Below are 25,325 nucleotides of genomic sequence, written 5' to 3'. Positions count from 1 at the left end.
GGGATGAGCATGATCGTCAATCCCTACATTATGCTACAATGTAGGCAAAAAGTATGCATTAGTACATGAAATGCACTAAGTATGTGAGAATATGCATGAACAATAAACATGGGACATCAATATGAATCATAAGATGCAAGACCAATATCTTTAAAACATGAATAAAGTCATGAAAACAGTTAAAACATTTATCTCATTGGTCAATGCATCAAAAGAATCTCATAATCATCTTAAGAACTCATATCTCAACTAAAATTGTGTGGGATATGACCATTAACCGACATATAAGATCATGTGAACTAATACATGGAATTCGATGACTCCTGCATCGAGACAGGGGAAGCTACCTTGCCAGGACATACTCTGTATGTAATTCATTTAACTGGGCTATGTGGATCCACTAGCTTCGCTATATTGGCATATGTAAACCTATGTGGGCAACGTAGTTTAGGACTAAAAGTTGCTTCTAGGATTTCCTTGGGTAACTAACTGTGTTACTGGACCGAACCCCACCTATAAGTCCTCTCGGTACTTAGAGCCCGTTTGGATGAGCTTAAAAAAAGTAACTTTTATGTATGAAGTGCTTTTAGAACTTTAAAGTGCTGAAAGTTATTTTTATAAATAAGCAGTTGAGTGTTGAGATAAAAATGCTTAAATGAAGAAAATTATGTGAATTTTAGGGTTAAAAGAATAAAAGGGGTAGTTTGGGAATTTAATTAAAATATAAGGAATATAAAAGTAATTTTCATGGTCAAAGAAAATGACTTTAAGCACTTATAAAAAAAAAGTTAGGAATCCTAACTTTTCATTTTTGACTGACTTTAAGAACTTTCTGACTTAAAGTTAGCATTAGGCAAACACGTTCAAAAGCTGAAAAGGGGCTTTAAGTTGGTTTTGACCAACTTAAAGCCAATCCAAACGGGCTCTTAGTCAACATCCCAACGGAACTCATCAAACATGATCATAGACATCATAGGGAAATATAGTAACTACCTATCAATCCATCTTTACAAACATCATAAAATAGCTTATTTAGCATCATCATAGTAAAATCATAGGATGAGCTCATCTATCATATAACTCATGCAATGTGGGTGTAGGCCTTCCATCATTACATATCTTTGATCATAAACATCTTTAGGGACTTAGCCCTATCTTTAACATTGCTTGAAACATCATAGAATCATCATTCATGAACTTCTTTGCATAACGCATCTATAATTTATAGCATAAAGCTTTCATAAAATATAACTTGAAAATCATGTTTACATCTCAAAAATCATACTTGAAACCAGCATATATCATGGGTCATTGAAATTCAACTTGAAATCATGCAATATGATATGAATTATGCATAATTAGACAAATAACATTGAAGAATATCATAATTGAGAAGACCCAATGAAAATCATACAATTAGGGCTTTTAATTGAAGAGATCACAATAGGAATTGAGAAGAAATCTTTGGGATTCCATGGGTGAAAGGTACCCATGGATGAAGTCCCACATACCTTAACCCTGATTAGCCCTAGATTGTAGAGATTGAAAGCTTGACCTTGAAGAACCCTATTGAATTTGCTTGAGAGAGAAGAAAATCTTGAGAGAAGACTTGGGAGAAAAGACTTTGGGGTTCGAATGTTTTAGGGTAGTTAATAGGTATGAACTTAGTCCCAAAAATCGTCCACAATCATTAATGACATAAAGGGAAAAGACTTAATTAACCTTCATTAAAGCTGAATTCGGGACCCATAACGGGCCATCACCACGGATCGTGAAGGGGACCATGGTCCATGGTCCCCTCCGTGGTGAGGGACTTGGAATTTCCTAAAAAGGGTTCTGAAAGGGCTGCCCACCACAAGATCCACCACGGCCTGTCATGAGCACCACGGTCCATACTGGTCCTCCGTGGTGGTTGCCTTGAACTTCAAATTATTGGAGTTTGCAGGGAAGTTTCAAAAGTTCCTCCACGGAGACCTTCACGGTCTGTGGACTTGAGGCGTGAGAGGAATTCTAAGAGGGGTCTGCAGAGGTGTCCACAGAAGCCATAACGGTCCATGGACCGCACCATGGGTCATGGTGGCCTCTCGTGGCCCTCACCTCTGTAACCATTTAGCAGGACATGGACCATGGTAGCCTTTCAAGGCTTGTGGTCCTTTTCACGGCTCGTATTGAGTCTCGTGAAGACCACCTGATGCCCAAAAGCTGAGTTTTCTGGAATTTCATCTTTTGTTTCTCATTTTTCCGACTTTCCAACTTCCGGGGTCTTACATTGTGACCCCCTTTGTGAGGAGGCACCCCTTCTCCTGAGGTTATGGGATTATTTTGCCGAGTTCCTTAGAAAGAGTTGCTTCAAAAGAGAGTTGAAGAACCAATGTAAATAGTTGATGATATAAAGATAAAGTTGTATGAGATTATGACTTAAATGTTACGGATTGCGGGTTAATTTTATCAAGTTTCTTAAAATGTTGAGGGACATACTTGATAAGAATTTTTTATTCGTCTTCAATAATCAGAGATTTCTGCGAAGAGATTGACAATGATGAATTACAAAAAACATATGGGAAAATGTTGAAAATATTATTTCCCAAAATTTTGTTGAGATAAACATATTACTCTTTTTGGTGTAGATTTTAATTAAATTTTCTAACAAAGAAAACAGTGAATGCATGAATAACTCTTTCTTTTTCGTTATTAATTCTAGAATTATAAGTCATTTCGGGATTAAAAATTGTTCGTGACTTGCTTATAACTAGTTCATTCAATTATTCAATTCCAACAAGTAGTCCATTTTTCTTCTTGTACTTGTTTATTGTCTTATATGCGACACTATTGTTTCTAATAAAGTAATGTTAAGAAATAATGCTTCTTAATAAAATGATGTTCAAAACAATTTTGATAAAATCTCATCGAATTTTAGATAATACAAATAAGAACAATTTTTTATTTTGGATTTGTTTAAGGGAAAAATATTTCACTTCAAGAAATCCACTACTACATCACTTAAAGGACCAAAAATTTCCTATTTGTCTTTTGTAATTCTTTGTTTTCTAATGCTTCTTCTCTTTCCAAGAAACTTGTTCAAATTAAACCTGCTATCTGCAACATTCAAGTCATAATTTCTTTACAACTTTTATCTTTGAATCTTCATCTTCAACTATTTTTATTGGGTTTTTGACTCATTTTATTGAATCATCAAATTTAATATTCCTTGGATCTTCAACTTTCTCAATTAATTTTTAACTTCAACTTATGTTGAATCTTCAAGTATTTTCATTGAATCTTAAACTATCGTTTTCTTTCACACATGTTTCTATTTCTTAAAGAAATACTTGCCTAATGAAAAATAGTTTTTAGATTAAAAGGGTTAAAAAATAAGTACTACTAATTCATAGAACAAATACCTTGAGTGAAAGTAATTTATATAGTGAGAAATGTACTACTACATAGTATTTCTTTCTAAGCTTGGAAAATGGGGATTGTTGTAGTTGTCCATTGCAATTACTATGCATTAAAAATCTAAATTTGACTACTATTAATTGAATAAGTTTGGGAAATGGTTACTTACTGATAAGGGTAAAATTGAAAAAAATAATAATTCTCTCTTAATTATTAAATAAGTAAAATAAAAATATATTTTTAGCATATTAGACAAGTAAAATGAATTTTTTTTTGGAGGGGGGGGGTTGATTTTTCTCAAGAAACTTTTTTTGGATCCAAACAATTCATAAGGGTTTTATGGTAAGTAGCAGATGCTTCGAGAATTAGACGAGGTGCGCAAGTTTGTTCGGGTACAACAACAATAATTGTATCTCAATCTCAAGCAATCTAGGGTTCGTTTTATGAATCCTCACTGTCCAATGTTTAAGCTTATATAAGTCCAATAAAACAAAATGATGCACACTTGAGAATAAAATGGAAGTTGTGTCGGGAAAGAGAGTGTGTTAGAGAAAATAACATGATATTAGATGAAGATGCAACACATTATATAAAAATAGAATGACTGAATAATGTGCTTCAAGAGTGTTAATTGATTAGAAGATTCTTAAATAAGGTGAATTGCAAATTCTTTGAAACGAGTTTGTGACTAGCGATGTTATATAGAAGAGAAGAGGCTCAACATGTCTCCAAGATGAATATTGTGGAAATGAGTGTGTTAGAATAGGTGTGTTGTGCAAGATTTGACAAGGTTTAGAATGATCAAATCTGACGAAGTGTGAAAGTAGAACAAATTGAGGATAAATTAAGAGGTCACTTGAAATGGTTTATCCATGCTCTACATAGATGTATTGATGCATCGGTCTGTAGGAGTGGCAATATAATGGTAGAAAAGGATTCGTTTAGGCAATACTAGTTGCAATTAAGCTACTTATGTGTGCAGAGATAAGTGGTATATAAAATACCTTCTTTTCTTGAAAAAAATATATTTGGTATTCGATAAAATCCTGAATAATGCGTAATAGATATAGAGGACTTGTATAGTCAACCCCAAAAGTTGATTGGTTGATCAATTTGTCATGGTTGTTGGTTTCCTGTAGTGCACCTTCTTTTGTGCCCCTCCTATTCTTAACCTCTTCTTTTCTGTAGTTTGAGATAGCTGTTGGGTGGTCTCTCCTTTCCTTCTCTTTGTTTGTAGTGTTCTGCATGTCCGTTGTTTTTTTTATGCTGGTTATATTTCCTGCCATTACTTTTTGGGCATCCCACTCAGTTCTCGGAGTTTGATTTCATATGATAGTTTACTCTGCTGAATTGAACTTCCATTATATTAAGTAAAAGCATGACATGTGTAAACAAATCATTATATTGAAAGATTACAGACACCCTCATCAAAATATTTTAAGGTTAAGAAACTCATGATCTTTCTAAACTAGGACACTACTATTTGTTTCTTTATGTAGTATTTAATTTTTTTGACAAGTATACTTGTTCAGTTTCTTTTCCAGTTTTTATTACTCTTTTTTTCCAGCTTGGTGTATGTATTTTTAGAAGATTGTTTCAGGACTTGATGCTATGGAGTGCTTTCTATGTAGTGGAAGCAGTGAATAATGGCTTTGTTTTGAATTTTCAGGTTAGAGGTATGCTAACAGATTTTGGGGATGACATGCACTGCCAGTTTATTGAAATTCTTCGCAGTCTATTAGATTCATATGCATCAGGACTACAGGTGCCTTGTCAGTAACTTTATGGTTCCCCAATGATTGATAATTTTGTGTTGTATCACAGGTTGTGGCACCCCTTAAAGTTGCTTGTACTGGGGAGTTAAAAGTTGAGTGAAGGTTCTAACAGGAGCGGCTCAATTTAATTGGAGGCTCAATTAGAGACCTAAAATCTTTTAACTGAGGCAATTATTATATGAATTGTTAGCATTATTCTATAGGTAATAAGTTGACTAATTTAAATAAGGATTAGATTTAGAACCATAGAATCTGATTCAAGAAGTTAAAATAATTAATATGTTTGTTTGTTGTAATGCTTGAAAATTTAAGAAGAAATAAGCACCTACGGGTGTGACCTAGTGGTCAATGAAGCGGTTGAGAACCCTAAGGTCTCAGATTCAAAACTCAGTGGAGGAAAAAAATACTAGGTGATTCTTCTCATCTGTCTTATCCTTGGTGGAAAGAGTTGCCTGGTATCTATTGCTTGGTATCTATTGCTGATGGGAGGTAGCAGGTATCCCATTGAATTAATCGAGGTGCGCGAAAGTTGGGCTGACCACCACGATCATCCAAAAGAAAAAGAAGAAATAAAAAAGACTCTAACTTATCATAAAGTATAAAAGAAGTTTAAAAAATAATATTGTGAAGAGAATGTAAGAAGACAAAACAATGTTTTCTTGATATCTTCTATTTGAATGAGGTTAAGGAGAATAAAATAATATAATTGTTTTTAAAATAGACTTTTATCATAAATAATTAATTTTAACTATGAAAAAAATTAACACATAATTTATTCTTTGTAAAAATTTGAGGCCCCCTAAAATTGGGGGCCTAAGGCATATGCTTTATTTTTATAAGCATTGAGCTGGCACTAGGTTCTAAGTTCTAGGCACGTACTTGTACAGTCTTCCTTTTCTTCTATGCATTTACTTTGGTTCCTTATTAGTTATTTCCAAGCTTAATAACTGACCTGGATAGATGAGAAAACTGTGTTGCATTCAACTTGTATCATGTCTACAACTTGGTCAGAAAGTAGGGGAGGTAAGGGAAGGGAAATAAAATGAAGTGATCATTGTGTTGCTTAATGCGAGGAAGTGATGCGAAACAGACATCGGTTGAAGCGAAGTAACTTCAAAGAACGTGTGATTCGTACAGTGAGGCACAAGCTTTTCGGAACAAGCTTTTCGGAATCTCTTTGTTCTTTGAATTTGACTTGCCAAGCCGCCGTCTATAGGCGAAGGGACGAAAGCCCGACGAAGGCTAAAAGATGAATAAAGCTTTGCACTTTCTTAGTGCAAACGTGCTATCTATAAGGTTTACCCTACGAGCTTACCTATATAAAAGGCGAGTAAAAAGGTAGAACATGGCTTTTTGTTATCTGGATGTTACAGTTTCTCCTCATCAATCTTTTTCTTCCTCTTCTTCGGTTTCGAATGACTCCTTCAACAAGTTTTGATCTCTAGTGGACCTCTCAATAGGATTCGAACCCTAATGAAGTTCTGACCTTTCAATACTTGGTCTTCTTCTAGTACTTTTTGAATAACTGCTATTTCCTGGCCAACTTGCATGCACCTTGACTAATTTCACAGGGTATCTTTTATCTACCACCAACACAGTTACCGGGTAAAATCTGTCCTCTAAGGCTTAAAAACATATTGGAAGAAATTGGGTAGTTTTTTTCCACCATTGAAATTTGAACCTAAGAACTCCGGACTCTCAACCTTCTTGAATTTTTCTCTTGTGCTTCTCTGGTACACTCTTTCTTGTTTTAAGCAGTGTTTTTGGAAGTGCGAATTGGAAAAAAGTGACAAGGGTCTACCTCGCTGAAAGCGATAAGCAAAGCGCTTGCCTCATTGAAGTGAAGCATAATCTATCAAAAATTTCAAGTAACTTTGCACAAATAAATCAAATAACTAAGTAAACAAAAACTCAACAAAAATAATATATATTAGAAAATCTTTCAATCTAACAAGTAGCTAAATAATTTTCCATACGAGGGGCTAAATTGAAACCAAATTGTTTAGAGCCTCAAAATTAAGTCTGAAACCTAAACAAATAACAGGAAAAAAAGAGAAAAAAGTACTATTAAAAGTATTAATAAAATACTATTGAAAAGCATTTACATAAACTGATTTTGTACTATTAAACTATTTGAAAAAAAGTATTTATTTAAACAATTCTTATAAAGTATTTATAACTGAACTGATTTTGTACTATTAAACAAACTGAAACAAATATTATATAAATACTATTATAAATTACTCCATCTAGTCCATATTAAGTGAATTGTTGGGACTTTTTTCGTTGGAACTTTTTTGCATAAATAAGTGATTGATAAGGGAATTTTTCAAAGTTCAAGGGAATCGTTGGAACTTTTTTGCATATATACCTTTCCTTTAAATGAGGTTTTTAACTTCTTTACATTTTGTAGAAGAATAGTTTAGGAATAATCAAAAGGCTAATGGTGGAATACCCCTTTTTTTCCTTAAATGTTTTTCTAGAGGAGTGTGCTATACCCCCAAGAATTCACTTAATAAGGACTAAAGAGAGTTTTAAATAAGCTGATTTTTACTGTTAATCAAACTGAGAAGTATTTAATATATTAAAAAAGTATTAAATAAATTGATCTTTACTCTTAAACAAACTGAAAAAGTACTTATATAAATACTATTAAAGAAATATTAAATAAACTGATTTTTTTACTATTTACAAACTGAAAGAAAACTAAATTCTTTATATAAGACCCAACATCAATTGTGGTAGTCGGTGAAAAAGATGCAGCTGCAGCTGCAACATCAAGAAGAAAATGAAAAAAAGAAGAAGCGATAATATCCAAATAGAAAAGCATCGTAGAAGAAGATAGAATAAGAAGAACAAGAAAAAAGAAAGAGAAAGAAGGCGGCTTACCTCAAGTTTGAAGAAGAAACAACTCATTAGTGTATAAAGTGTGAGCCTTTTCCCAAATTAAATAACATATCTAGAATGGACGAAACCAGGGCATCAATTTGGAAATAGATCACCATAGGAGACTATATAGTTGAGCATTAACTTCCTTTCACTATGTTCAGGCCTTTTTATACCTCACTAGCCTATGATTAAGTGATCTTGAACAGCTTGACCTTTGCCCCACAACTCAACTGATAAAACCTAAGTTAGATAGTCAGAACTTCCTATTAAGGGTTCTGAATTAATTTATGACTTCAATTTTCAACTCCAATCTTTTTGGAACTAGAAGCATCAAATTTGAGAGACATGGTTGGATTGAGGAGAGTTCTAAGCAAATAGTTGCCAAAAAATGCAAAGAAGATATGAGAATACTGATAGAGTTGTAAAAAGTCTGTCGAGATCCAGAATACAAAAGAAGACCTGAAAGAGAGGATGTAACTAATTATCAACTTAAGATGAACCTTAATATAAAATTTCAGAAAAATAGGTTGCCGGAATTGCTAAAAATTGTTGGAAAAGCTGTTGTTGCCGTTGGAAGTGTCCTGAAGTGGTTGGCATCTAGTCAGAATCTCTCACATGCGCTGGCGTGTGTAACAAATGCACCAACCAGAGCCCTAAACTCTAGCGGCGCGTGTGCGGCATGCTGCTAGAGATGTTGACTGGGTGATAACTCTCAACCCGTGAAGATTTAGCTAACGGGTTATATATGGAACGGAAAAGGTTCAAAAATGCCCTTAGCGTATTAGAAATGGTTCAAAAATGCTCTCCTTTCACCTATTGGATCAAAAATGCCCTTAACCTATTAGAAATGATTCAAATTTGCCCTCCTTCTACCTAAAAGTATGTTTATCAACTATTAAATACTATTTAATATGCCTGCATTTCGTGCAATCTGAATATATTTTATCAATAAATATAATATTTTCATAACATCAAAATGTTTCTAAAAATTCTTTTTAGCCTTCAAATTTGAATAAATTAAAACCCAACTTTTTAATTCATTTTACTTCTATTAGCATTTTAGTTATATATTTTTTCATTATCTAACAATTTTAGTCTTTTAAAACTACTGAATTTTTTGTATAAATTATGTTAACTGATACTATATTTACACTCAGGAAAAAATTCAACAAAAATTATCTTTTTATGGGCATACATAATGAGATTCGGGAAAATAAGCTAAAAGGGATGTTTGAGAGTGGAATGAAGGATAGGAGATTTGTATTTTTTTTTCTTTTCTTTTGTTATAAATATATAATTAGGAGTTAATTATAAAAAATGGGGTTGATTTGAAATATTTGTAAATTTAGGGTAAAAAAATTAAAATATCAAAACTTTTAATAAAATTCTAAATTTTCTTCATTCTCTTCATTTTCTTCATTATCTTCAAACGCTCTGTTCTGTTTTCTCTCCTCTCTTCTCTTCTGTTTTCTTTTCTTTTCTCCAATTCGGGGCTCTTTTATTCAATTTTTGATTTTCTCTATTCTCCTCTCTTCTCTTTTCTTTTCCCTAATTCTTTCTCCTTTATTCAAAAATCGAAGGTAGATCAGCATCATTTTTTTTCCTCTTCATGTTTTCCTCCACTTGAATCAGTGAAATATTGTATTATGTGATGTTATAGTTGTGTCCCCCATTAATTGTCACAACACCTGTGGATATTACATAGATACATATTATAATTTGTGACAGTATTATAGTCAGTACAGTATTTATACATAGATAATTTATTTGCAGGTTCGCAGTGCAAACAACTTTTGATTGTTTAAACAAAGTTTGGTTGTTTACATGGAGCCTGCATGTACAATGCAAACTCTTAGCATAAATACCATGCTGTGCAACGCAGGTCATTTGTGTAAACATAATCCAGTTGTTTAAACAACATGCAGTTGTTTATAAACAACGTGTAGTTTATTAACAATATAGAAGAACAGATGAAATGTTTATCCCCTTTGAAGCAACTTCCCAAACAATGTATTAACAAATTACTATCAAGAACAGAGAAGTAACACAAATTAAAAAATCTTTGGTTTAGTGATGAAGAAGAAGGAAAATGCAAATTTCATTTTTGTTCAATGAAGATAAATCTAACCCTAGTTTGAAGAGAGCAAGGAGTTTGGAATGCTGAAATGTGTTGAGATTGAAAAAAAGAGAAAAAGAAGAAGATATGGAAGAAGATGAAGATAATTGGAAAGGGCTGCTGCTGCTCCCGCTAAAAAAATGAGCAGATTTGCTGGAAATTGATTGTTGCCCTTTTGGCTAAAACTCTTATATGTTGGGTCTGTTTGTAAATAGCAAAACTTTGGGGTGTATACAAATATTTTTTTTAAAAATTAGCATAACCCATTAATCTCTAATTATACTAGAGTCCCTTTTACCTAATTTTTAAAACTTGTGTCCTAAATTCTCAAATACATAACTCAAAGGTCTCTTTTAATTCTATCTCTCATGAGATTCCTCTTCTCCGTGACTAAGACAATATTTTTATACAACATACATTCGGGTTAATTTACACGTTAGTTCATATATTTTATTTAAAGCAAATACTTCTATTAGGTAAGACAAACAAAAAAATTTCAAAAAAAATACAAATAAAAAAATTTAAATAATTGTCAAATATTATTAAAAAAATTATAGACATATATAGTTAGAATTAGTAAATTTTTGTGTTATTTCTAATATGTTAAGAGAATTTTTTTTATCTTATAGGTAGAGAGAAGGGCAAATTTGAACCATTTCTAATAGGTTAAGGGTATTTTTGATCCAATAGGTGGAAGGAGGACATTTTTGAACTATTTCTAATACGTTAAGGGCATTTGTGACCCAATAGGTGGAAGAAAGGACAAATTTGATCCAATAGATGGAAGGAGGACATTTTTGAGCCATTTCTAATATGTTAAGGGCATTTTTGAACCTTTTCCCTATATGTAATGACCCACCTTAAGAACACTATCGAAGATTGATGGAAAACAATTAGAGATAAGTAGAATAGAGAAGATTGATGGAAAACAATTAGAGATAAGTAGAATAGAGATTAGAGCTAGACCTATCAAGCACCCTTCTAAGAACTAGTTGAAGATATTGATGAGTTAGCAATAATCACTACCCAAGATTGCTAGCAAAGAAGGGATGGATCAAATAATTAAGATGCAAACAATTTACATCAATTTCAGTTTTAGCTTATCGAGTACATGACCTTAGATATGAGGTTGTGGAGGACATGAATTAAGGTAGAAAGTTTGCAAGTGGAAAAGCATTGTCCTGATGTTTGTCCATACTAGTAGTTGTAGTATTACTCTTGTAGTTTCTTGTCCTTCGAATTTTGTTACTATTTGTTGTTTTTATACTTCGACTATCGTTTTTTTTGTTGTAGTACTGTTATGTTACTATATGTTGTTTCTTGTACTTTCATTATTCCTTTTTTTTACTGCTTCAGACTGTATTTCTTGAGCCGAGGGTCTATCGGAAACAAGCTTTCTACCCCTGAGGTAGATGTAAGGTTTGGGTACACTCTACCCTCCTCAGACCCCACTTTATAGGACTATGCTGAGTATATAGTTGTGTTGCAAACAATTAGCATCAAGAACAATCAAAAGAGAACTTGAGACTAATTAAAATAACATTCAATCAAAGAAACAATTCACAAAAGAGAGGAAGAGAAGTAATACATGAATCCCTTGTCAAAGAAAAAAGTAATACATGAATCACCTAGCTATGGTGTAATCCAAGAGAGGTTGTAGAAGAGAACTAAGCTAACAAGTGTTATATGCTCCAAGAGAATATCTCATCACTCATAAAAGTCTAATTCCCTACAAAAGAGGGATAGTGGGGGTATTTATACTAGGCAAATTATTACATCACATTACCCATAATAACCCTAGGGTAAGCTTAAAATGTATTCAACACCTATAGAATCCAAGGCTGAACATCTAGGTGTTTGGCCATCTTCTCCTCCAATTCGTCTCGATGTTTGTAACTTGTGGAGATGTTTCCTGAGGCTTCAACCAAAATCTTCTACATGATTTAAATTCGTGGAAACATTTCCTTCATGTCTCCAACTGCTTAGAGCATGTTTGGAAAGCCACAATGTAATTGAGATTTGGTGTAATTGGGTGGAATTACACTCTTTGGCATACTTGGTAGACCAAGTAATTACTTGGTAAGAGAGGAATTGGGTGTAATTGAAGAGGAGTAATTACACTCTTCAATTCCCAAGGGAGGGTACGAAATTGGTGTAATTACATCATGTAATTATATGAAGCTTTTTAAAATTCTTTTTTTATTTTATATTTATATTTTTTCATTTTAATTTATTTTTTATTTCTACTATTTTTTTAAAAAATATTTTTATTATTGTAATATTTTCTAAATATATAGTTTTTACTTTTTTATTTATATTTCATTTCATTCTCATTCTCAACCTTTACTTTTTCATTCCATGCAATTTTTCATATTATTTATTTATTATTCTATTTCTTTTTAAAAATAATTTTGTTAGTATTCTAATTTTTAAAATCATATTTATGTACGTTGTGTTAAAATTTGATATAAGGGCATTATGTTAAATTTTCTGTTTTGAATTTAGGATGTATGTCATATTTTCAATTTCATTTGTTTTAGTACTATTGACTTGATATTTTACATTGCAAAGCATTTATTTTTTAGTTAAACTTGATAGATTATTTTTTTGTCAAATGTTTTAATAATTTTATGACATTATATTTATAATATTAACATTTTTGTCAAACATACATTTAATGATGCTCATAAAAATCTTATACTTTTAGTTTATTTGACTAAATTATTTAAATATACTAATTTAAAAAATATAAATAATTTTTTTTTATAATATTAGTTAAGAACATATGTTTCTTAATTAATATTTAATTTAATATCATTTATAAAGATCCTTATTTGTCTAATATAAATTTTAAATTAGGAAAATTAATTTTTATATTTAAAATTTAATATAGCCTTGTAATTACACTGTGGCAAACAAACAGGTCATTGTAATTACTAGACTGTGTAATTACGAGGCTAGTAATTACTAGGATTCCAATTACCAGGTGGCTTTCCATACAAGACCCTTAGTATTTTGTCTAGCTCCATGAAATAGAAACATGGAGACGGTTTTGGTTCACATTTTTGGCAGCTTCGCGTTTCTTCTTCTCCCTTTGTCTTGTTTGACTTGAAAGCTTGGTTTCTATGATCTTTTGTAGCACTCTTTAAGGATTTGATATCGACATGGAAACCCTCCTTAGCATGAGGGTTAATCCAATAGTTATCACGGGGGTTTGGTTGCCAGAGGTTGTTGTACCTTGTGGTGGTGTTAGTTCTCTCAAAATCTTGACGGAAAGAAAGGTGATGCTTATCAGATCTGAAAGTCACAGAAAAGAAGGCACGACAACAAATGGATGACAACTGACTTTTATATCCTGGATGTTTCTCATGGTTGCTCTGATACCATGTGAGATGTAAAAGAAGGGAAAAATACTAAGATGCATAAACTACATAATCACACTGAGCCCTATTTATAAACAATACATTACAATTACAATTCTTTTCCATGTGGAACACTCTATACATTAATATTTTAACAATTTATATGCACCAGCTTGAGAGTGTGTTAGAATCTTGTGGATATTTTAGGATCTTGTACATATACTATAGCTTGATTTACTCGTGTAATGATGTATTTTGATTCTCTTTTCCTTTCTTAGAATATGTACACTTTAGCCTTTTAAACCCCAATGCTTGAGGAAATAAGCAAGATTTCTTTCAATCTTCTTTTCATTTGTCTTACTTTCTAACATTTTCAATTTTTTGCAGAGAGACACTATTGTTGAAATTTTCTATGAGAAGCACCTAACCGGATTGGTTCAAGCTATAACATTATCCTGCCCTCCAAATGAGGATTCACCATCAGTCAGTGAGTCTGCAAACTCTGATGGAGGAAATGTGAAGCAAAGTTATGTGAAGCCTGAAATACTACTAAATATATGTGATCTCTTATGTTTTTGTGCCATGCACCATCCTTATAGAATAAAGTAATTTTCTCATCTCTAATGCAATTTGTTTGGTACCAAAGTGCTATTTCAACTCTTCGGTATAATGTGGTTTCTTTTCTTTGATGCAGGTGCAGCTTTCTTCTTAATAATGTGGTGGATAAAGTTCTGTTGTTGACGCGAAGAAGAGAAAAGTACCTAGTAGTTGCTGCTGTTAGATTCGTGAGAACTCTTATTTCCCGCAATGTGAGTTGTTGACTTCTATTAACCAAGAGGATCGTTTGTCAGTGTGATTGAACTGCATCAAGTTTTGATTAATTTGTCCTTCATAATGACCACTTTGTCTTTGCCACGATCTCAGATACTTTTGCTCTTGTTGACTAATCTGGTCAATCCTCTTTTGTAAGAAGCATGCACCTGTTATGTTCCTCATATGTGTTCCTATTTAATTGTCTTGTATTTTTGTCTTTGGATGCAAAATAGACTTGGCCAATGATTACTTGTACTGGTTGGGATATTTCAATATGTTTTCAATATTATTTTTTTCAAATTCTTATATATAAGGTAAAATGTGATTCTATTGGCCTAAAGGAGGAAACATGTGAACAAGATAAACAAAAAAGAACCCTAAGAGCTAGAGTACCTTTTTCCAAATATTTCCCAATGATCTAATTTGGAAATGTGTTATAACCGCATTATTACACTAAGACCCTAGTTATAGACACTATATTACAATCCTTTTCCAAGAAAGATTCTATATATTATTCTTGTTTTTGTTTCTATTCTAACACTCCCCCTCAATCTGGGGCATACAAGTCATATGTACCAAGCTTGTTACAGATGTTAATACGAGGACCGGTGAGGGATTTGGTGAAGATATCTGCAAGTTGATCACTTGACTTCACAAATTTTGTAACAATATCTCTTGAGAGTATCATACTATCTTTTCTCTGACAAAGTGTAGTCAATATCAATGTGTTTATTTCTTTCAATTTCATGGATTTGATGCGATATGAAGGGCTGCTTGATTATCATACACAAGTTTCATGTAACCAATTTCTTCAAATTTTGGTTCTCTCAGCAACTGCTTGATCCACATTAGCTCACATGTTGCTACAGCCAATGCTCGAGATTTTGGTTCTACATTGGATCCAACAACCACACCCTGTTTCTTACTCTTCTAGGACACTAAATTACTTCCTACTAAAACACACTATTCGAATGTAGAACGTCTATTCGAGGGTGATCTTGCCCAATCGATATCCGTATATCCAATGATATGCTCCTGGCCTTGATCCTCGAAGAGCAGTCCTTTATCTAAAGCTGACTTTATATATCGTAGAATATAAACAACTGCACCTAATGACTATCACAAGGGGAGTAATAAACTGACTTACCACACTCACAGGAAAAGAGATGTCAAGTTTAGTTATTGCAAGATAATTTAACCTTTCAACTAGTCGCCCATACCTTCGAGGATCATTGAGTGGCTCCCCATGTCATGACAAAAGTTTAGCATTTGGATCCATAGAAGTGTCAATGGTTGTTGGAAAAGATATTTCTTCAAATTAGTGATATCATCTTGATCATTGCCGGTGATAACAATATTGTCAACGTAAACCACCAAATAAATACAGAAAATTGGTTTAGAATGACAATAAAACATAGTGGTTAGCTCCACTACAAGTCATGCCAAATTCCTGAATTATTATCCTGAACTTCCCAAACCTGGCTTGAGGAGGCTGTTTCAGACCATGTAAGATTAGATCTTGGGCCTAATTCACACCTTTAAAGCTAGTTCAAAAGCAGGAGGATTGCCCAAGTCTTATAAGGAGATCACCCATCTTATTAACCACCAATGTGAGATTGTTTTTTCATTTTTCAACACCCCACCTCACGCCCAGGCCTGGACATTTGGTGCATGGGCAATTTTTAATGTAGGTGCCTAACATTGGGTGTTGGGTAAGATGAGTTCTGCTCTGATACCATGTGAGAAATATAAGAAAAAAATATTATTGAATCGTGTATCTACATTATTAAACTCAGACCCTATTTATAGACACTATATTACAATCTTTTTCCAAGTAAGATTCTATATACTTTTACCATTCCTATTCCAACACTTTCCAAGTGTGATTTCTGTGTTATGTATGACCGTGCCTAAGGGCTTGTTGGTTGGTACTCTGTGAGCACGCAAATTAATGCAAAAGCATCTCCGAATGGAATGTGGTATTTCTGTTCTTTGACAAGCCCTTCAATCTTTTTCATTGAAATAGTCAGAAAGACAGCTTGGTAAATGATATTCCTAGCTCAATTTTAGCCTGAGGGACACTGTAAGTGTATTAACTTTTATATGGTGTCCCGTGGAGGTGAAATGGATTAGGGTGAACCATCAACAGATGCAGGATCTGAATTTGTGTAATATAGGGTTTGTAGAGAATGATCATTTTCTTGGTTCTAGAGGATAAAACTACTAGATGCACTCTGGATGGACCTGTAACACTGCACTCTTTCCAAAAGTGTTATGCTTCTTTTATGCCATTATCTCCCTGCCATACTAACTAGTTCAATCCAACCCAGTGGACGTAGAACAAGAAATGTAATGCTATTACATCTAAGACTTCTTAATTGGCTAGTTGTAAATAGCCCCGGGGCTATGTAACAAAAGATTATCTCGGACCTAGACCAAGGTATTGATGGTGTTTTTCTGATCTCGCAGAACAAAATGTGATACAATGTGATAGAATGTCCCCTTAAAAAAAATCTGCGTATTCAGAAGATTCTTGCTTTCAAGTTGTCATTGCTTATTAAATATCACTGACCAATGTTTTTCTATAAGATTAGCTGTGTTCTAGGGGTCCTAATATTTGCATTTACTTCCATGAAGACTTCTTAGGTGTTGTGCTTCTGTATACAACAACCACCACCACATACCCAGTGAGTTATGCTTCTGTATATGTATAATATTTTATTAAATTCTGGGTATATTCCGCAGGATGAGTATTTGATGAATCATATCGCCAAGAAGAATTTATTAAAACCAATTATTAATGCTTTTGTTTCTAATGGAGATCGCTACAATCTTCTGAACTCGGCTGTTCTAGAGCTTTTTGAGTACATCCGTAAGGTAAGCATACCTTCCTTCACCAGGTCAGGCTGTTGCCTCCCTGCTCTCTCTGTCCTTTATATTTGTTTGTTCATGCATTCTTGGTCTTGATGTGACATTATGCAGGACAACTTAAAAATATTGCTCAAGTATTTGGTGGACTCATTCTGGGATGAGTTGGTCAAATTTGAAAAGTTTTCATCCATCAATTCTCTGAAAGTTAAATATGAGCAGGTATCTGCATAGTTATGCCTGTTCCTGTCACGAGTTCTTGTTGGATACTTGAGCTTGTTATGGCTGTTTTGTGTTATTGCAGTCCCTAGAGGATTCAGGGATGAGAAGTGTTGGCAATTTATTAGACCCGAGGAAACGAGTTGATGAGCGTAGTTTAGAGAAAGAAGAAGAAGATTATCTCAACGAAGACAGGTATCCCTTTACCTATTATTATGTAGAATTGTTTTTGTTTTGATACCCACCGAACAAGCAATCTGTCAGTGATGAGGAAGATTCCACATCAGCCTCTGTGGCCAATGCAAGCAGAGTGAAGTCTCAACTGGCAGTGCCAAATGGATCAGCTCCGAGCTACACATCTGTTAGGTATTTTGTGATTTTTAGAATGTATTTGCTAAATTAAGTGACATATTATGACTTCTCATCTGTTACTGAAGATCCGGGGGAGTAGTTGATTCTGGGGATGACGACAACGATGAAGATTATAAGCCACCACCTAAGAAGCAGTCAGATATTTTTGATGAAGATGGAAGAGACTCTTTGCCATTGAAACGGAAGGTGGCTCCCAAAGAAGACCCTGAGCCAAAAAGGTTGCAGCATGTTGCTAAGGGTTCTAAATCAATGGACAATGTTTTTGCTGCTTTATGCTCAACCTTAAGTCAAGCCGTGTTGCCCTCCAAAAATACAGAAAGTCCTGCTGATAATGGTAGTGCTGCACCAGGTAGCCCTCGATCTGATGAAAAAAAGAGATCTGTTGAGGCCAACCATGATGAGGAAGGGAGTCTTTCTGATAATGGTAGTGCTGATTTTGAAAATCATGCCAACAAACAAGCAACTTCTCCTAAAAAAAATTCTGAAAGCTTGCTACTATCTCCAGATAGTAGAGGAAGCATGAAGAAGACTGTCCATTGATACAACCAAAGTCATCTCCTGAAATGGCTGTAAATGGATCGTAATATTTCAAGATTCGTGATACCATTTTGACTCCTGTCATGATCAACTATCTTTGAGGATGTGCTTGTGCAGATAAGCTAATCTGTACAAGTTCCAGAGCAAGAATTCGGTTAGTTGACGATTGTGAGATTTTATGAGTATTGGTGGAGAGGAGTTTGTACAGTGCTGTTACAAGCATGGGGAGAGATTAGTGGCTTCCCCAAATGCTTCATAGCTAGAGAGTTTTCTTCTATTCTTTACTTCCATCTTTTTCCCATTTTCCTTAGTTATGTGAACCATATGTAGTGGGGCATCAATTTTTGACCTAGGGAGGTGTTCTTGTGTTTAATGGTCATGGTGATCAACAGTTACTGTGGGAGGTTAATGAATCCTGCTTGAGGCCAAGTTTCCTACTCATGTTTGTGTAACTTTTACGGAATTGTACATTATCCTAATTCCTGTGAAGACGTTGTCTAGTATATATATTTGAGATAAACAGCACTGGTGGTAAGACAAACAGTGAAAGCTTATGTGGTTCCATCTCTTTTGCTGCTTTTCATTCTCCTTTTAGTGTTGAGCTACTTAGGAAAATGATAAGCTTTTTTTATCACGTAGGGGGTGGATGTTCTGGTTGTGCTGAAGGATTGCTTCTCCGACTCATCTCTCATCTTTGTCGACCTTTTTCTTGTTCTCTAAATTTGTGAAATTTTGATTGTGACAGTCGACTCTAATAAAAAATTGAGATAATACCGAACAAATAGGATAAACTCTCCGCTATTAATCAGGCACTGGCGAACAAATAAAAATGTTATATGGTCTGGGCTACACGACTGTTCAAAAGCATACTAGGTTTTCTCTATGTTTCTTCAGAGTGTTCTGTTCTTTCTTTTGTCGTTAGGACAAGGATATACTGTTGTTCTCTGTTTTTATTTGGGATTGATTGTTGTTAAGACAGGACAAGGATATACTGTTGTTGATCTCCGTCTTTCTTTGGGATTGATTTGTTGTTGAGACAGGACAAGGATGTACTGTTGTTTATCTCCGTCTTTCTTTGGGATTTAGACAGACTTAGTTACATCTTGGCCAATATTGCTTTTGCTTGCATTAGTAGATATCTGATTGGAAAAAGTGGCTATGCAAGAGCATTGGTAATCAGCTGAAAGATGATTTCTGTCTAAGCAGATGATTAGACCGATATTGGCAAGAGTTTGAATACCTCTATTAGTGTTCATTCCTGATTTTGTCGTACTCTTCTGTTTGGGCCTATAGTCATATTCTAGTTGAAATGGCATGGGCTGGTCAGATTTTGGGCATACATTAACGTTTGAAATGTAGTTGAAAAAATAGTCAGTCTGTGAAATTTTCTCGAAATAGCCTCCATCATACTTGCAAAGAGTGGTTAGTTTAAAACTCTTCTCATTTTCTGAACCAAAAATATAAATGGGTTGCTTCTCTACTTTCCTATTGGTCGATAGAAGTGCACGAAAGAGTTTGTTGAGCTTCTCAATCATGAAATTTGAACTTCATGATACTTTCTCATTGTTTAATTTGTATTAGTCCGAACTCCATGATAGTGTGTGGAGTATCACTTATTTAAGTTCGAATTTCTAACAACCTTCTTAACAAAACTTGTACAAGTCTGACCTCCAAAATAATCTTTATATATTTAACTTGTATAAGGTCAAATTAATTATCTTAGAGTTGTACTTTTATATAAGTATCACCTCATGAAATTATCCAGTTATTTTCTGAAGTATCAACCATGGAATTATATCATATTAATTATTTATGCATATTGGACTGAAATTATCTTGTTATCTTTTCTGATGCTGCTAATGAAATAATCTAGGAAAAATTACTAGAAAAAATACTTTTTAATAAATAATTATTGATTTTAATGATACTTTTTATTTATTACCATTTATAGCAATATATAGCAATATTATGATATATCTGTCATGTATTAAAAGTGAATTATGCATGCAATATAAATGTATTATAAGTGTTTTAAAATATATTATACTTGTTTGGTAAGAAATTGACACAATGTATTATAAGTATATTAAAGTATGTAATAAATATATTATCCATGAATAAAACTTGTATTATATGAGTTTTATAAATTATTATCGCTAATATGTATTAAAATTGTATTATAAGTGTTTAGTGAAAAAAAATATTATTGGTATAAATGATAAATATTTTCTTAATGTAATACATTTATGTAAATTTCTCAATAATTTATTATTTACCCACGTACCATTTATGAAATTACCTCATTATGATTTTCTTTACTGTGATGTACTTAGCCCGATGAATTGGGAGAATAATTGGAGGATACTACCTTCAATAACTTAGCTTAGTGAAACATATTAACAATTGGAAACACACCAAGGGATTTTAGGTTTGGGAAAAACCATTGTTCTTTTGTAGGATTTAAGACATATTTAGGATCTATGTAAAGTGGTTGTAGTAGCTTTGTATTGTATAATTTTTTCCCATTCATAGTCGAGAACTCTTTGCTTTTGTTTTGAGGATTAGGCGTAGCTTTAACCTCATTTAATTTTTATTATTTTTCTTGTTTATTTGCTTTGTGTGTTATTTTGTTCTAGTTAACTCATGATCTTACACAACAATTGTTCTCAGAGTTTTTCTTAGGGTTTTCTACATATAATTTAGGATTAAGTTGGCTTCTTCATCTTCAACTAAGTACAAAGTAGAAAAAAATGATGTGGAGTCTAATTTCAGTCTATAGAAGATTAAAATGAGATCTCTATGTGTTACAAGGGTTATGAAAGACAATTGATGAACTTTTTTGAAGTGATGAAAGAACTCGAGAAGGCAAACTTGAAGGATAAGATTTTGAGTATGATTTTCATGAGCGTTATAGATAATGTCCTTCATGAGATTGTGATGTGTCGGAATTTCACGACACTTCTGTTGCTTTTTAACGAAGGTTGTTGTAGTTCTTGGGTGTGGTTTTTTTAGATATAATGTTCTTTTGTTACATGTGCGAGGAAATTAGTTGTAGATGAAAAAATTAGAATTCTTATGAAAACAAAGTATCGAACTGTGGACGTGGAGTGAATGACAAGTTGTCACCCAATCGCCAAGCCATGAGATTGCTCCAGAGAAGGTTGAATTACAGGCCTTAGACAGCGGATGCATCCCGCAAATCGTGGGTTGTATCAAGACTTGTCATTTCAAGTCATGAGGTCGAGGCAGTGAAGGCTGAAGAAAAGGGTGAACGAGATTCATGGTTCACAATGACGATTTATGGGCCCGTTAACAAGTCGTGAGACGAGCTGAGGGACGCGTCTCAGCCTTGTTTTTCATTTTGTTAAGGAGTCAAATTAAATTTTATGCCTGGAAATACTTTTCAAAGGGTTTCTTTTACACGTTACCCAGGCTATTAGATGTTGTTATGTACATTAGAGTCAAGAAAAAGACATTGATTATTGTTCTTGATTCTGACCCTGTGGATACTTTTTCTACTATTTTGGAATTGTTTTATGATTAATACAAGTTTGCTTCTTCTACTCATCCCTTTCAGGTTTTTATCATGAATTTTTCTAAGTCTTGTGATATGAATCTTGCAAGCATGAGTAGCTAAACTCCATAATCAAGGTTGTGAAAACTATGATGGACTAACGAATGTAGGTTACAACAAACTAGAGATTCTTGAATGGTGAAACTGCATGTATTGTTAATCTCTCTGCTTTGATTGCTTTGTAATAATTGCAAACGTTAAAATTCACTATAAATCTTAACTTGCTTGAAAAAGAATTAAAATGTTATGACTTTTTGTTTGAAAGTGTCTACTAAGATGAGTTACTAGGACAAAACTCCATCTAATTCTAACTGTCTGAAAATTGAAATAACAATTTACTAAAATAAATATAAGGGTTATCCTCGAAAGATGAGGACACACCAATACTACTACTGAGCTGATATAAAGTCATACTAATCGCACAGTGAATGTTGAATGTTCGAACTTATATTATCAAACAATATAGCGTAGAGAGAATGTAGTCGGTACTTTGAATGTACTGAGTATCTGAGATATGCATGATAAAACTAATATCTGAACATGATAAATCTTAAATGTTGCATTGAATAACATGAACTGATGCAATGACTAAGTAGTAAACATGTAACTGATAAATACTGAAAATTAAAATAACTGACTACAAGGTCATGCAACGTTTGAGACTGGACTGTGGGAATAAATAATAAGCGACATATAACCATGTGAGCTAATATGGAGTTTGATGTATAATTCCCATCGAAAATGACTCAATATACCTTGCCAAGCTATAAAGGTTGAGCTGAGCTAATATGGTACCACTAAACTAATGTCCATAAAGTACTAAGGAGTCAGTCCTGGTCTGACGGGTGACCCTTATAATTCTACGATGGCATATAGTTTTGGGACTTGGAGATTGCTACTAAAGGTCTCAATCCTAACTGATGGGTGAGCCTTCACCCCTAGGTCCATTTGATGCTAAGTAATACTTCCAACGAAAATATGTTGATTAACTAATAATATAAATAAACTGATAATATTGAATTATACCGATAAGACTGATAATATGAGTAGCTCATGGATATTGGTAAATTGGCAATAATTGATAGATACTTTATCTGAAAGCATTATAATCATAAAAAACTGATAATCTGAGACATACAGTCTAAAATAATATGGTTCTGCGACATGATATATCCATATATTGAGGATTCATGAAAAATACTATTTAAACGTACTTATTTTATAGGCAAAAACATATAATCAAACTATCCATAAAGAAGAATGGTAAAAGTAACGCAAAATCATGCCTTACATATGAACTCTAACTTGTAGAAATGAGTAATTGAAAAATTAGGACTCGATAGGTGAAATGATGCCCATTGATGAAATCCCACATTCCTAGAATGGAAGCCCTAGCTTGGAACCTTGAACTGAGACTTGAAGGTAAAGAACCAACTTCCTTGAGAGAACTTAGAATGTGAGAATTATGTTTTTCGTAGTATTAGGCGTGAATGTGGAGGTTTAGTCGACTAACTCCTCCTTAATCCCACTTAGGATAGGCCAAACGACATAGTAAAGAAATTAAAAGAGTGGAAAAAGATCAAAATAACCCTAAAGAAACACTATCATTGGCAGGTTTCACAAGGCCATCTGCGGTCCGTGGATTGATCTATAGGATGTATATACCTCTTGTGGAATTCAGGCAACACTGAGTATGTGATTTTCATCTACGAGATCCATCTACAATCTATAATTTTATCTATGAATCTTAAATGTGGTCCGTAAGAATCAAGCAAAAATATAGGTTTCTGAAATTTGATTTATGAGACCCATCTATAAACCATAAAAGGATTTACGAGCTGTGGTTTGGGTTTGTGAAACTTAGCTTGATTTCCCAGCCTTTGTACTTGGTTTACGGACATCATCTACGTTTTGTGGTTTATTTCACGAGCCATAAACACCATCCGTAAAAATCAAGAAAATTTCTTATTTCTAAAATTAATCTATGACCCTCATCTATGAACTGTGGCTCCATCTGCGGTCCGTAGATGCTTCTCGCTATTCCCAATTTTCTGTAGGAATTTCCAACTTCTAATATTTTCATGATCTGACCTAGACTTAGGACTTCTGAGGCGTTACAATATTTCTCTCTTGGGATTATTTATCCTTGAGTGGAGTCTAAACAAACTGCAAAGAGTAGGAAAAGATCTACAAAGTCAAAACTTAAAGCTAAACACTGAAAAATTGATAAAGTGGCTGACCTCGAACTAAGACATGAGGACTCTGCTGATTTCATCAACATTCATTCATACTGGGACATGAGAATGAATGAAAAGCAAATAGAGTGCTATGGAGGAACTACTACCTCACATTGGGACTGAACTAGAAGGAAAAAAGGTGGGGATATTTGGCCATTATATTTGATTCTACTTCCCATGTATCTCCCTCAACTAACTGATTCCTCCAAAGAACCTTCACTGAAGTGACTTCCTTGTTCCTCAACTTACGAACATGACATTCAAAAATCTCAATTGGGACCTCTTTATAATAGAGACTATCCTTCACGCCAACACTTTCTAAGGGAACGACTGAAGTCAGATCACCAATGCATTTCTTCAACAAGGAAAACTGAACCACTGGATGCACCAATGCCAACTCTGTAGGTCAATCCAAATCATAGGCCACCTTATCAAAATGCCTTAGAATTCTATAAGGACCAACATAACAGGGTCTGAGCTTTTCTTTCTTACCAAACCTCATCACGTTTTTCATGGGAGAAAGTTTTAAATAGAAAACTTGAGTTTTCTTCTTATCAAATCAGCATATGACTTCTATCTACTCTGAGTTGTCCTCAACCTATCTCTAATAAGCTGAACTTTCTTCATGGCTTCATAAACTGATTTAGGCCCTATCAAGTCCATTTCACCAATCTCAAACTACCCTATAAGAGACCTAAACCTCCTACCATAAAGTGCCTCAAACAAAGTAATCTAAATACTAGAGTGATAGTTATTATGATAATAAAATTCAATAAGAGGAAAATGATCATCCCAATTACCTTTAAAGTCAAGTACACAAGCTCTAAACATATACTACAAGGTCTGAATAGTCTGTTTGGCTTGACCATCTGTCTGTGGATGAAAAGTTGTGCTAAGCTTAACCTGAGTACCAAGGCCTTTCTGAAATAATTTCCAAAACTGAGATATGAATTGAGTACCTCTATATGAGATGATGGATAAGGGAATCCCATGTAATTTCACTAACTCTCGAATGTAAAGTCTAGCATTAATCCTCGGCTGATTAAGATGTCCTAACTGGCAAAGAATATGTTGACTTAGTCATTTTTTCTACAACCACCCATTTAAAATTATGTTGTCAACGTGTGCAAGGCAAACCTGTGATGAAGTTCATATTTAAATCTTCTT

General features: G+C 33.7%; 1 pseudogene; it reads left to right on the top strand.

Moving 5' to 3' along the window:
- Positions 1-19,013, top strand: part of LOC129887345 (uncharacterized) — a 38,912-nt pseudogene extending 19,899 nt beyond the window's left edge.
- The last annotated feature ends 6,312 nt before the right edge of the window (positions 19,014-25,325 follow it).

Source organism: Solanum dulcamara, chromosome 4 (assembly GCF_947179165.1).
Source record: "Solanum dulcamara chromosome 4, daSolDulc1.2, whole genome shotgun sequence".
NCBI classification, from domain to species: domain Eukaryota; kingdom Viridiplantae; phylum Streptophyta; class Magnoliopsida; order Solanales; family Solanaceae; genus Solanum; species Solanum dulcamara.
This window is presented reverse-complemented; position numbering and strand designations above follow the sequence as displayed.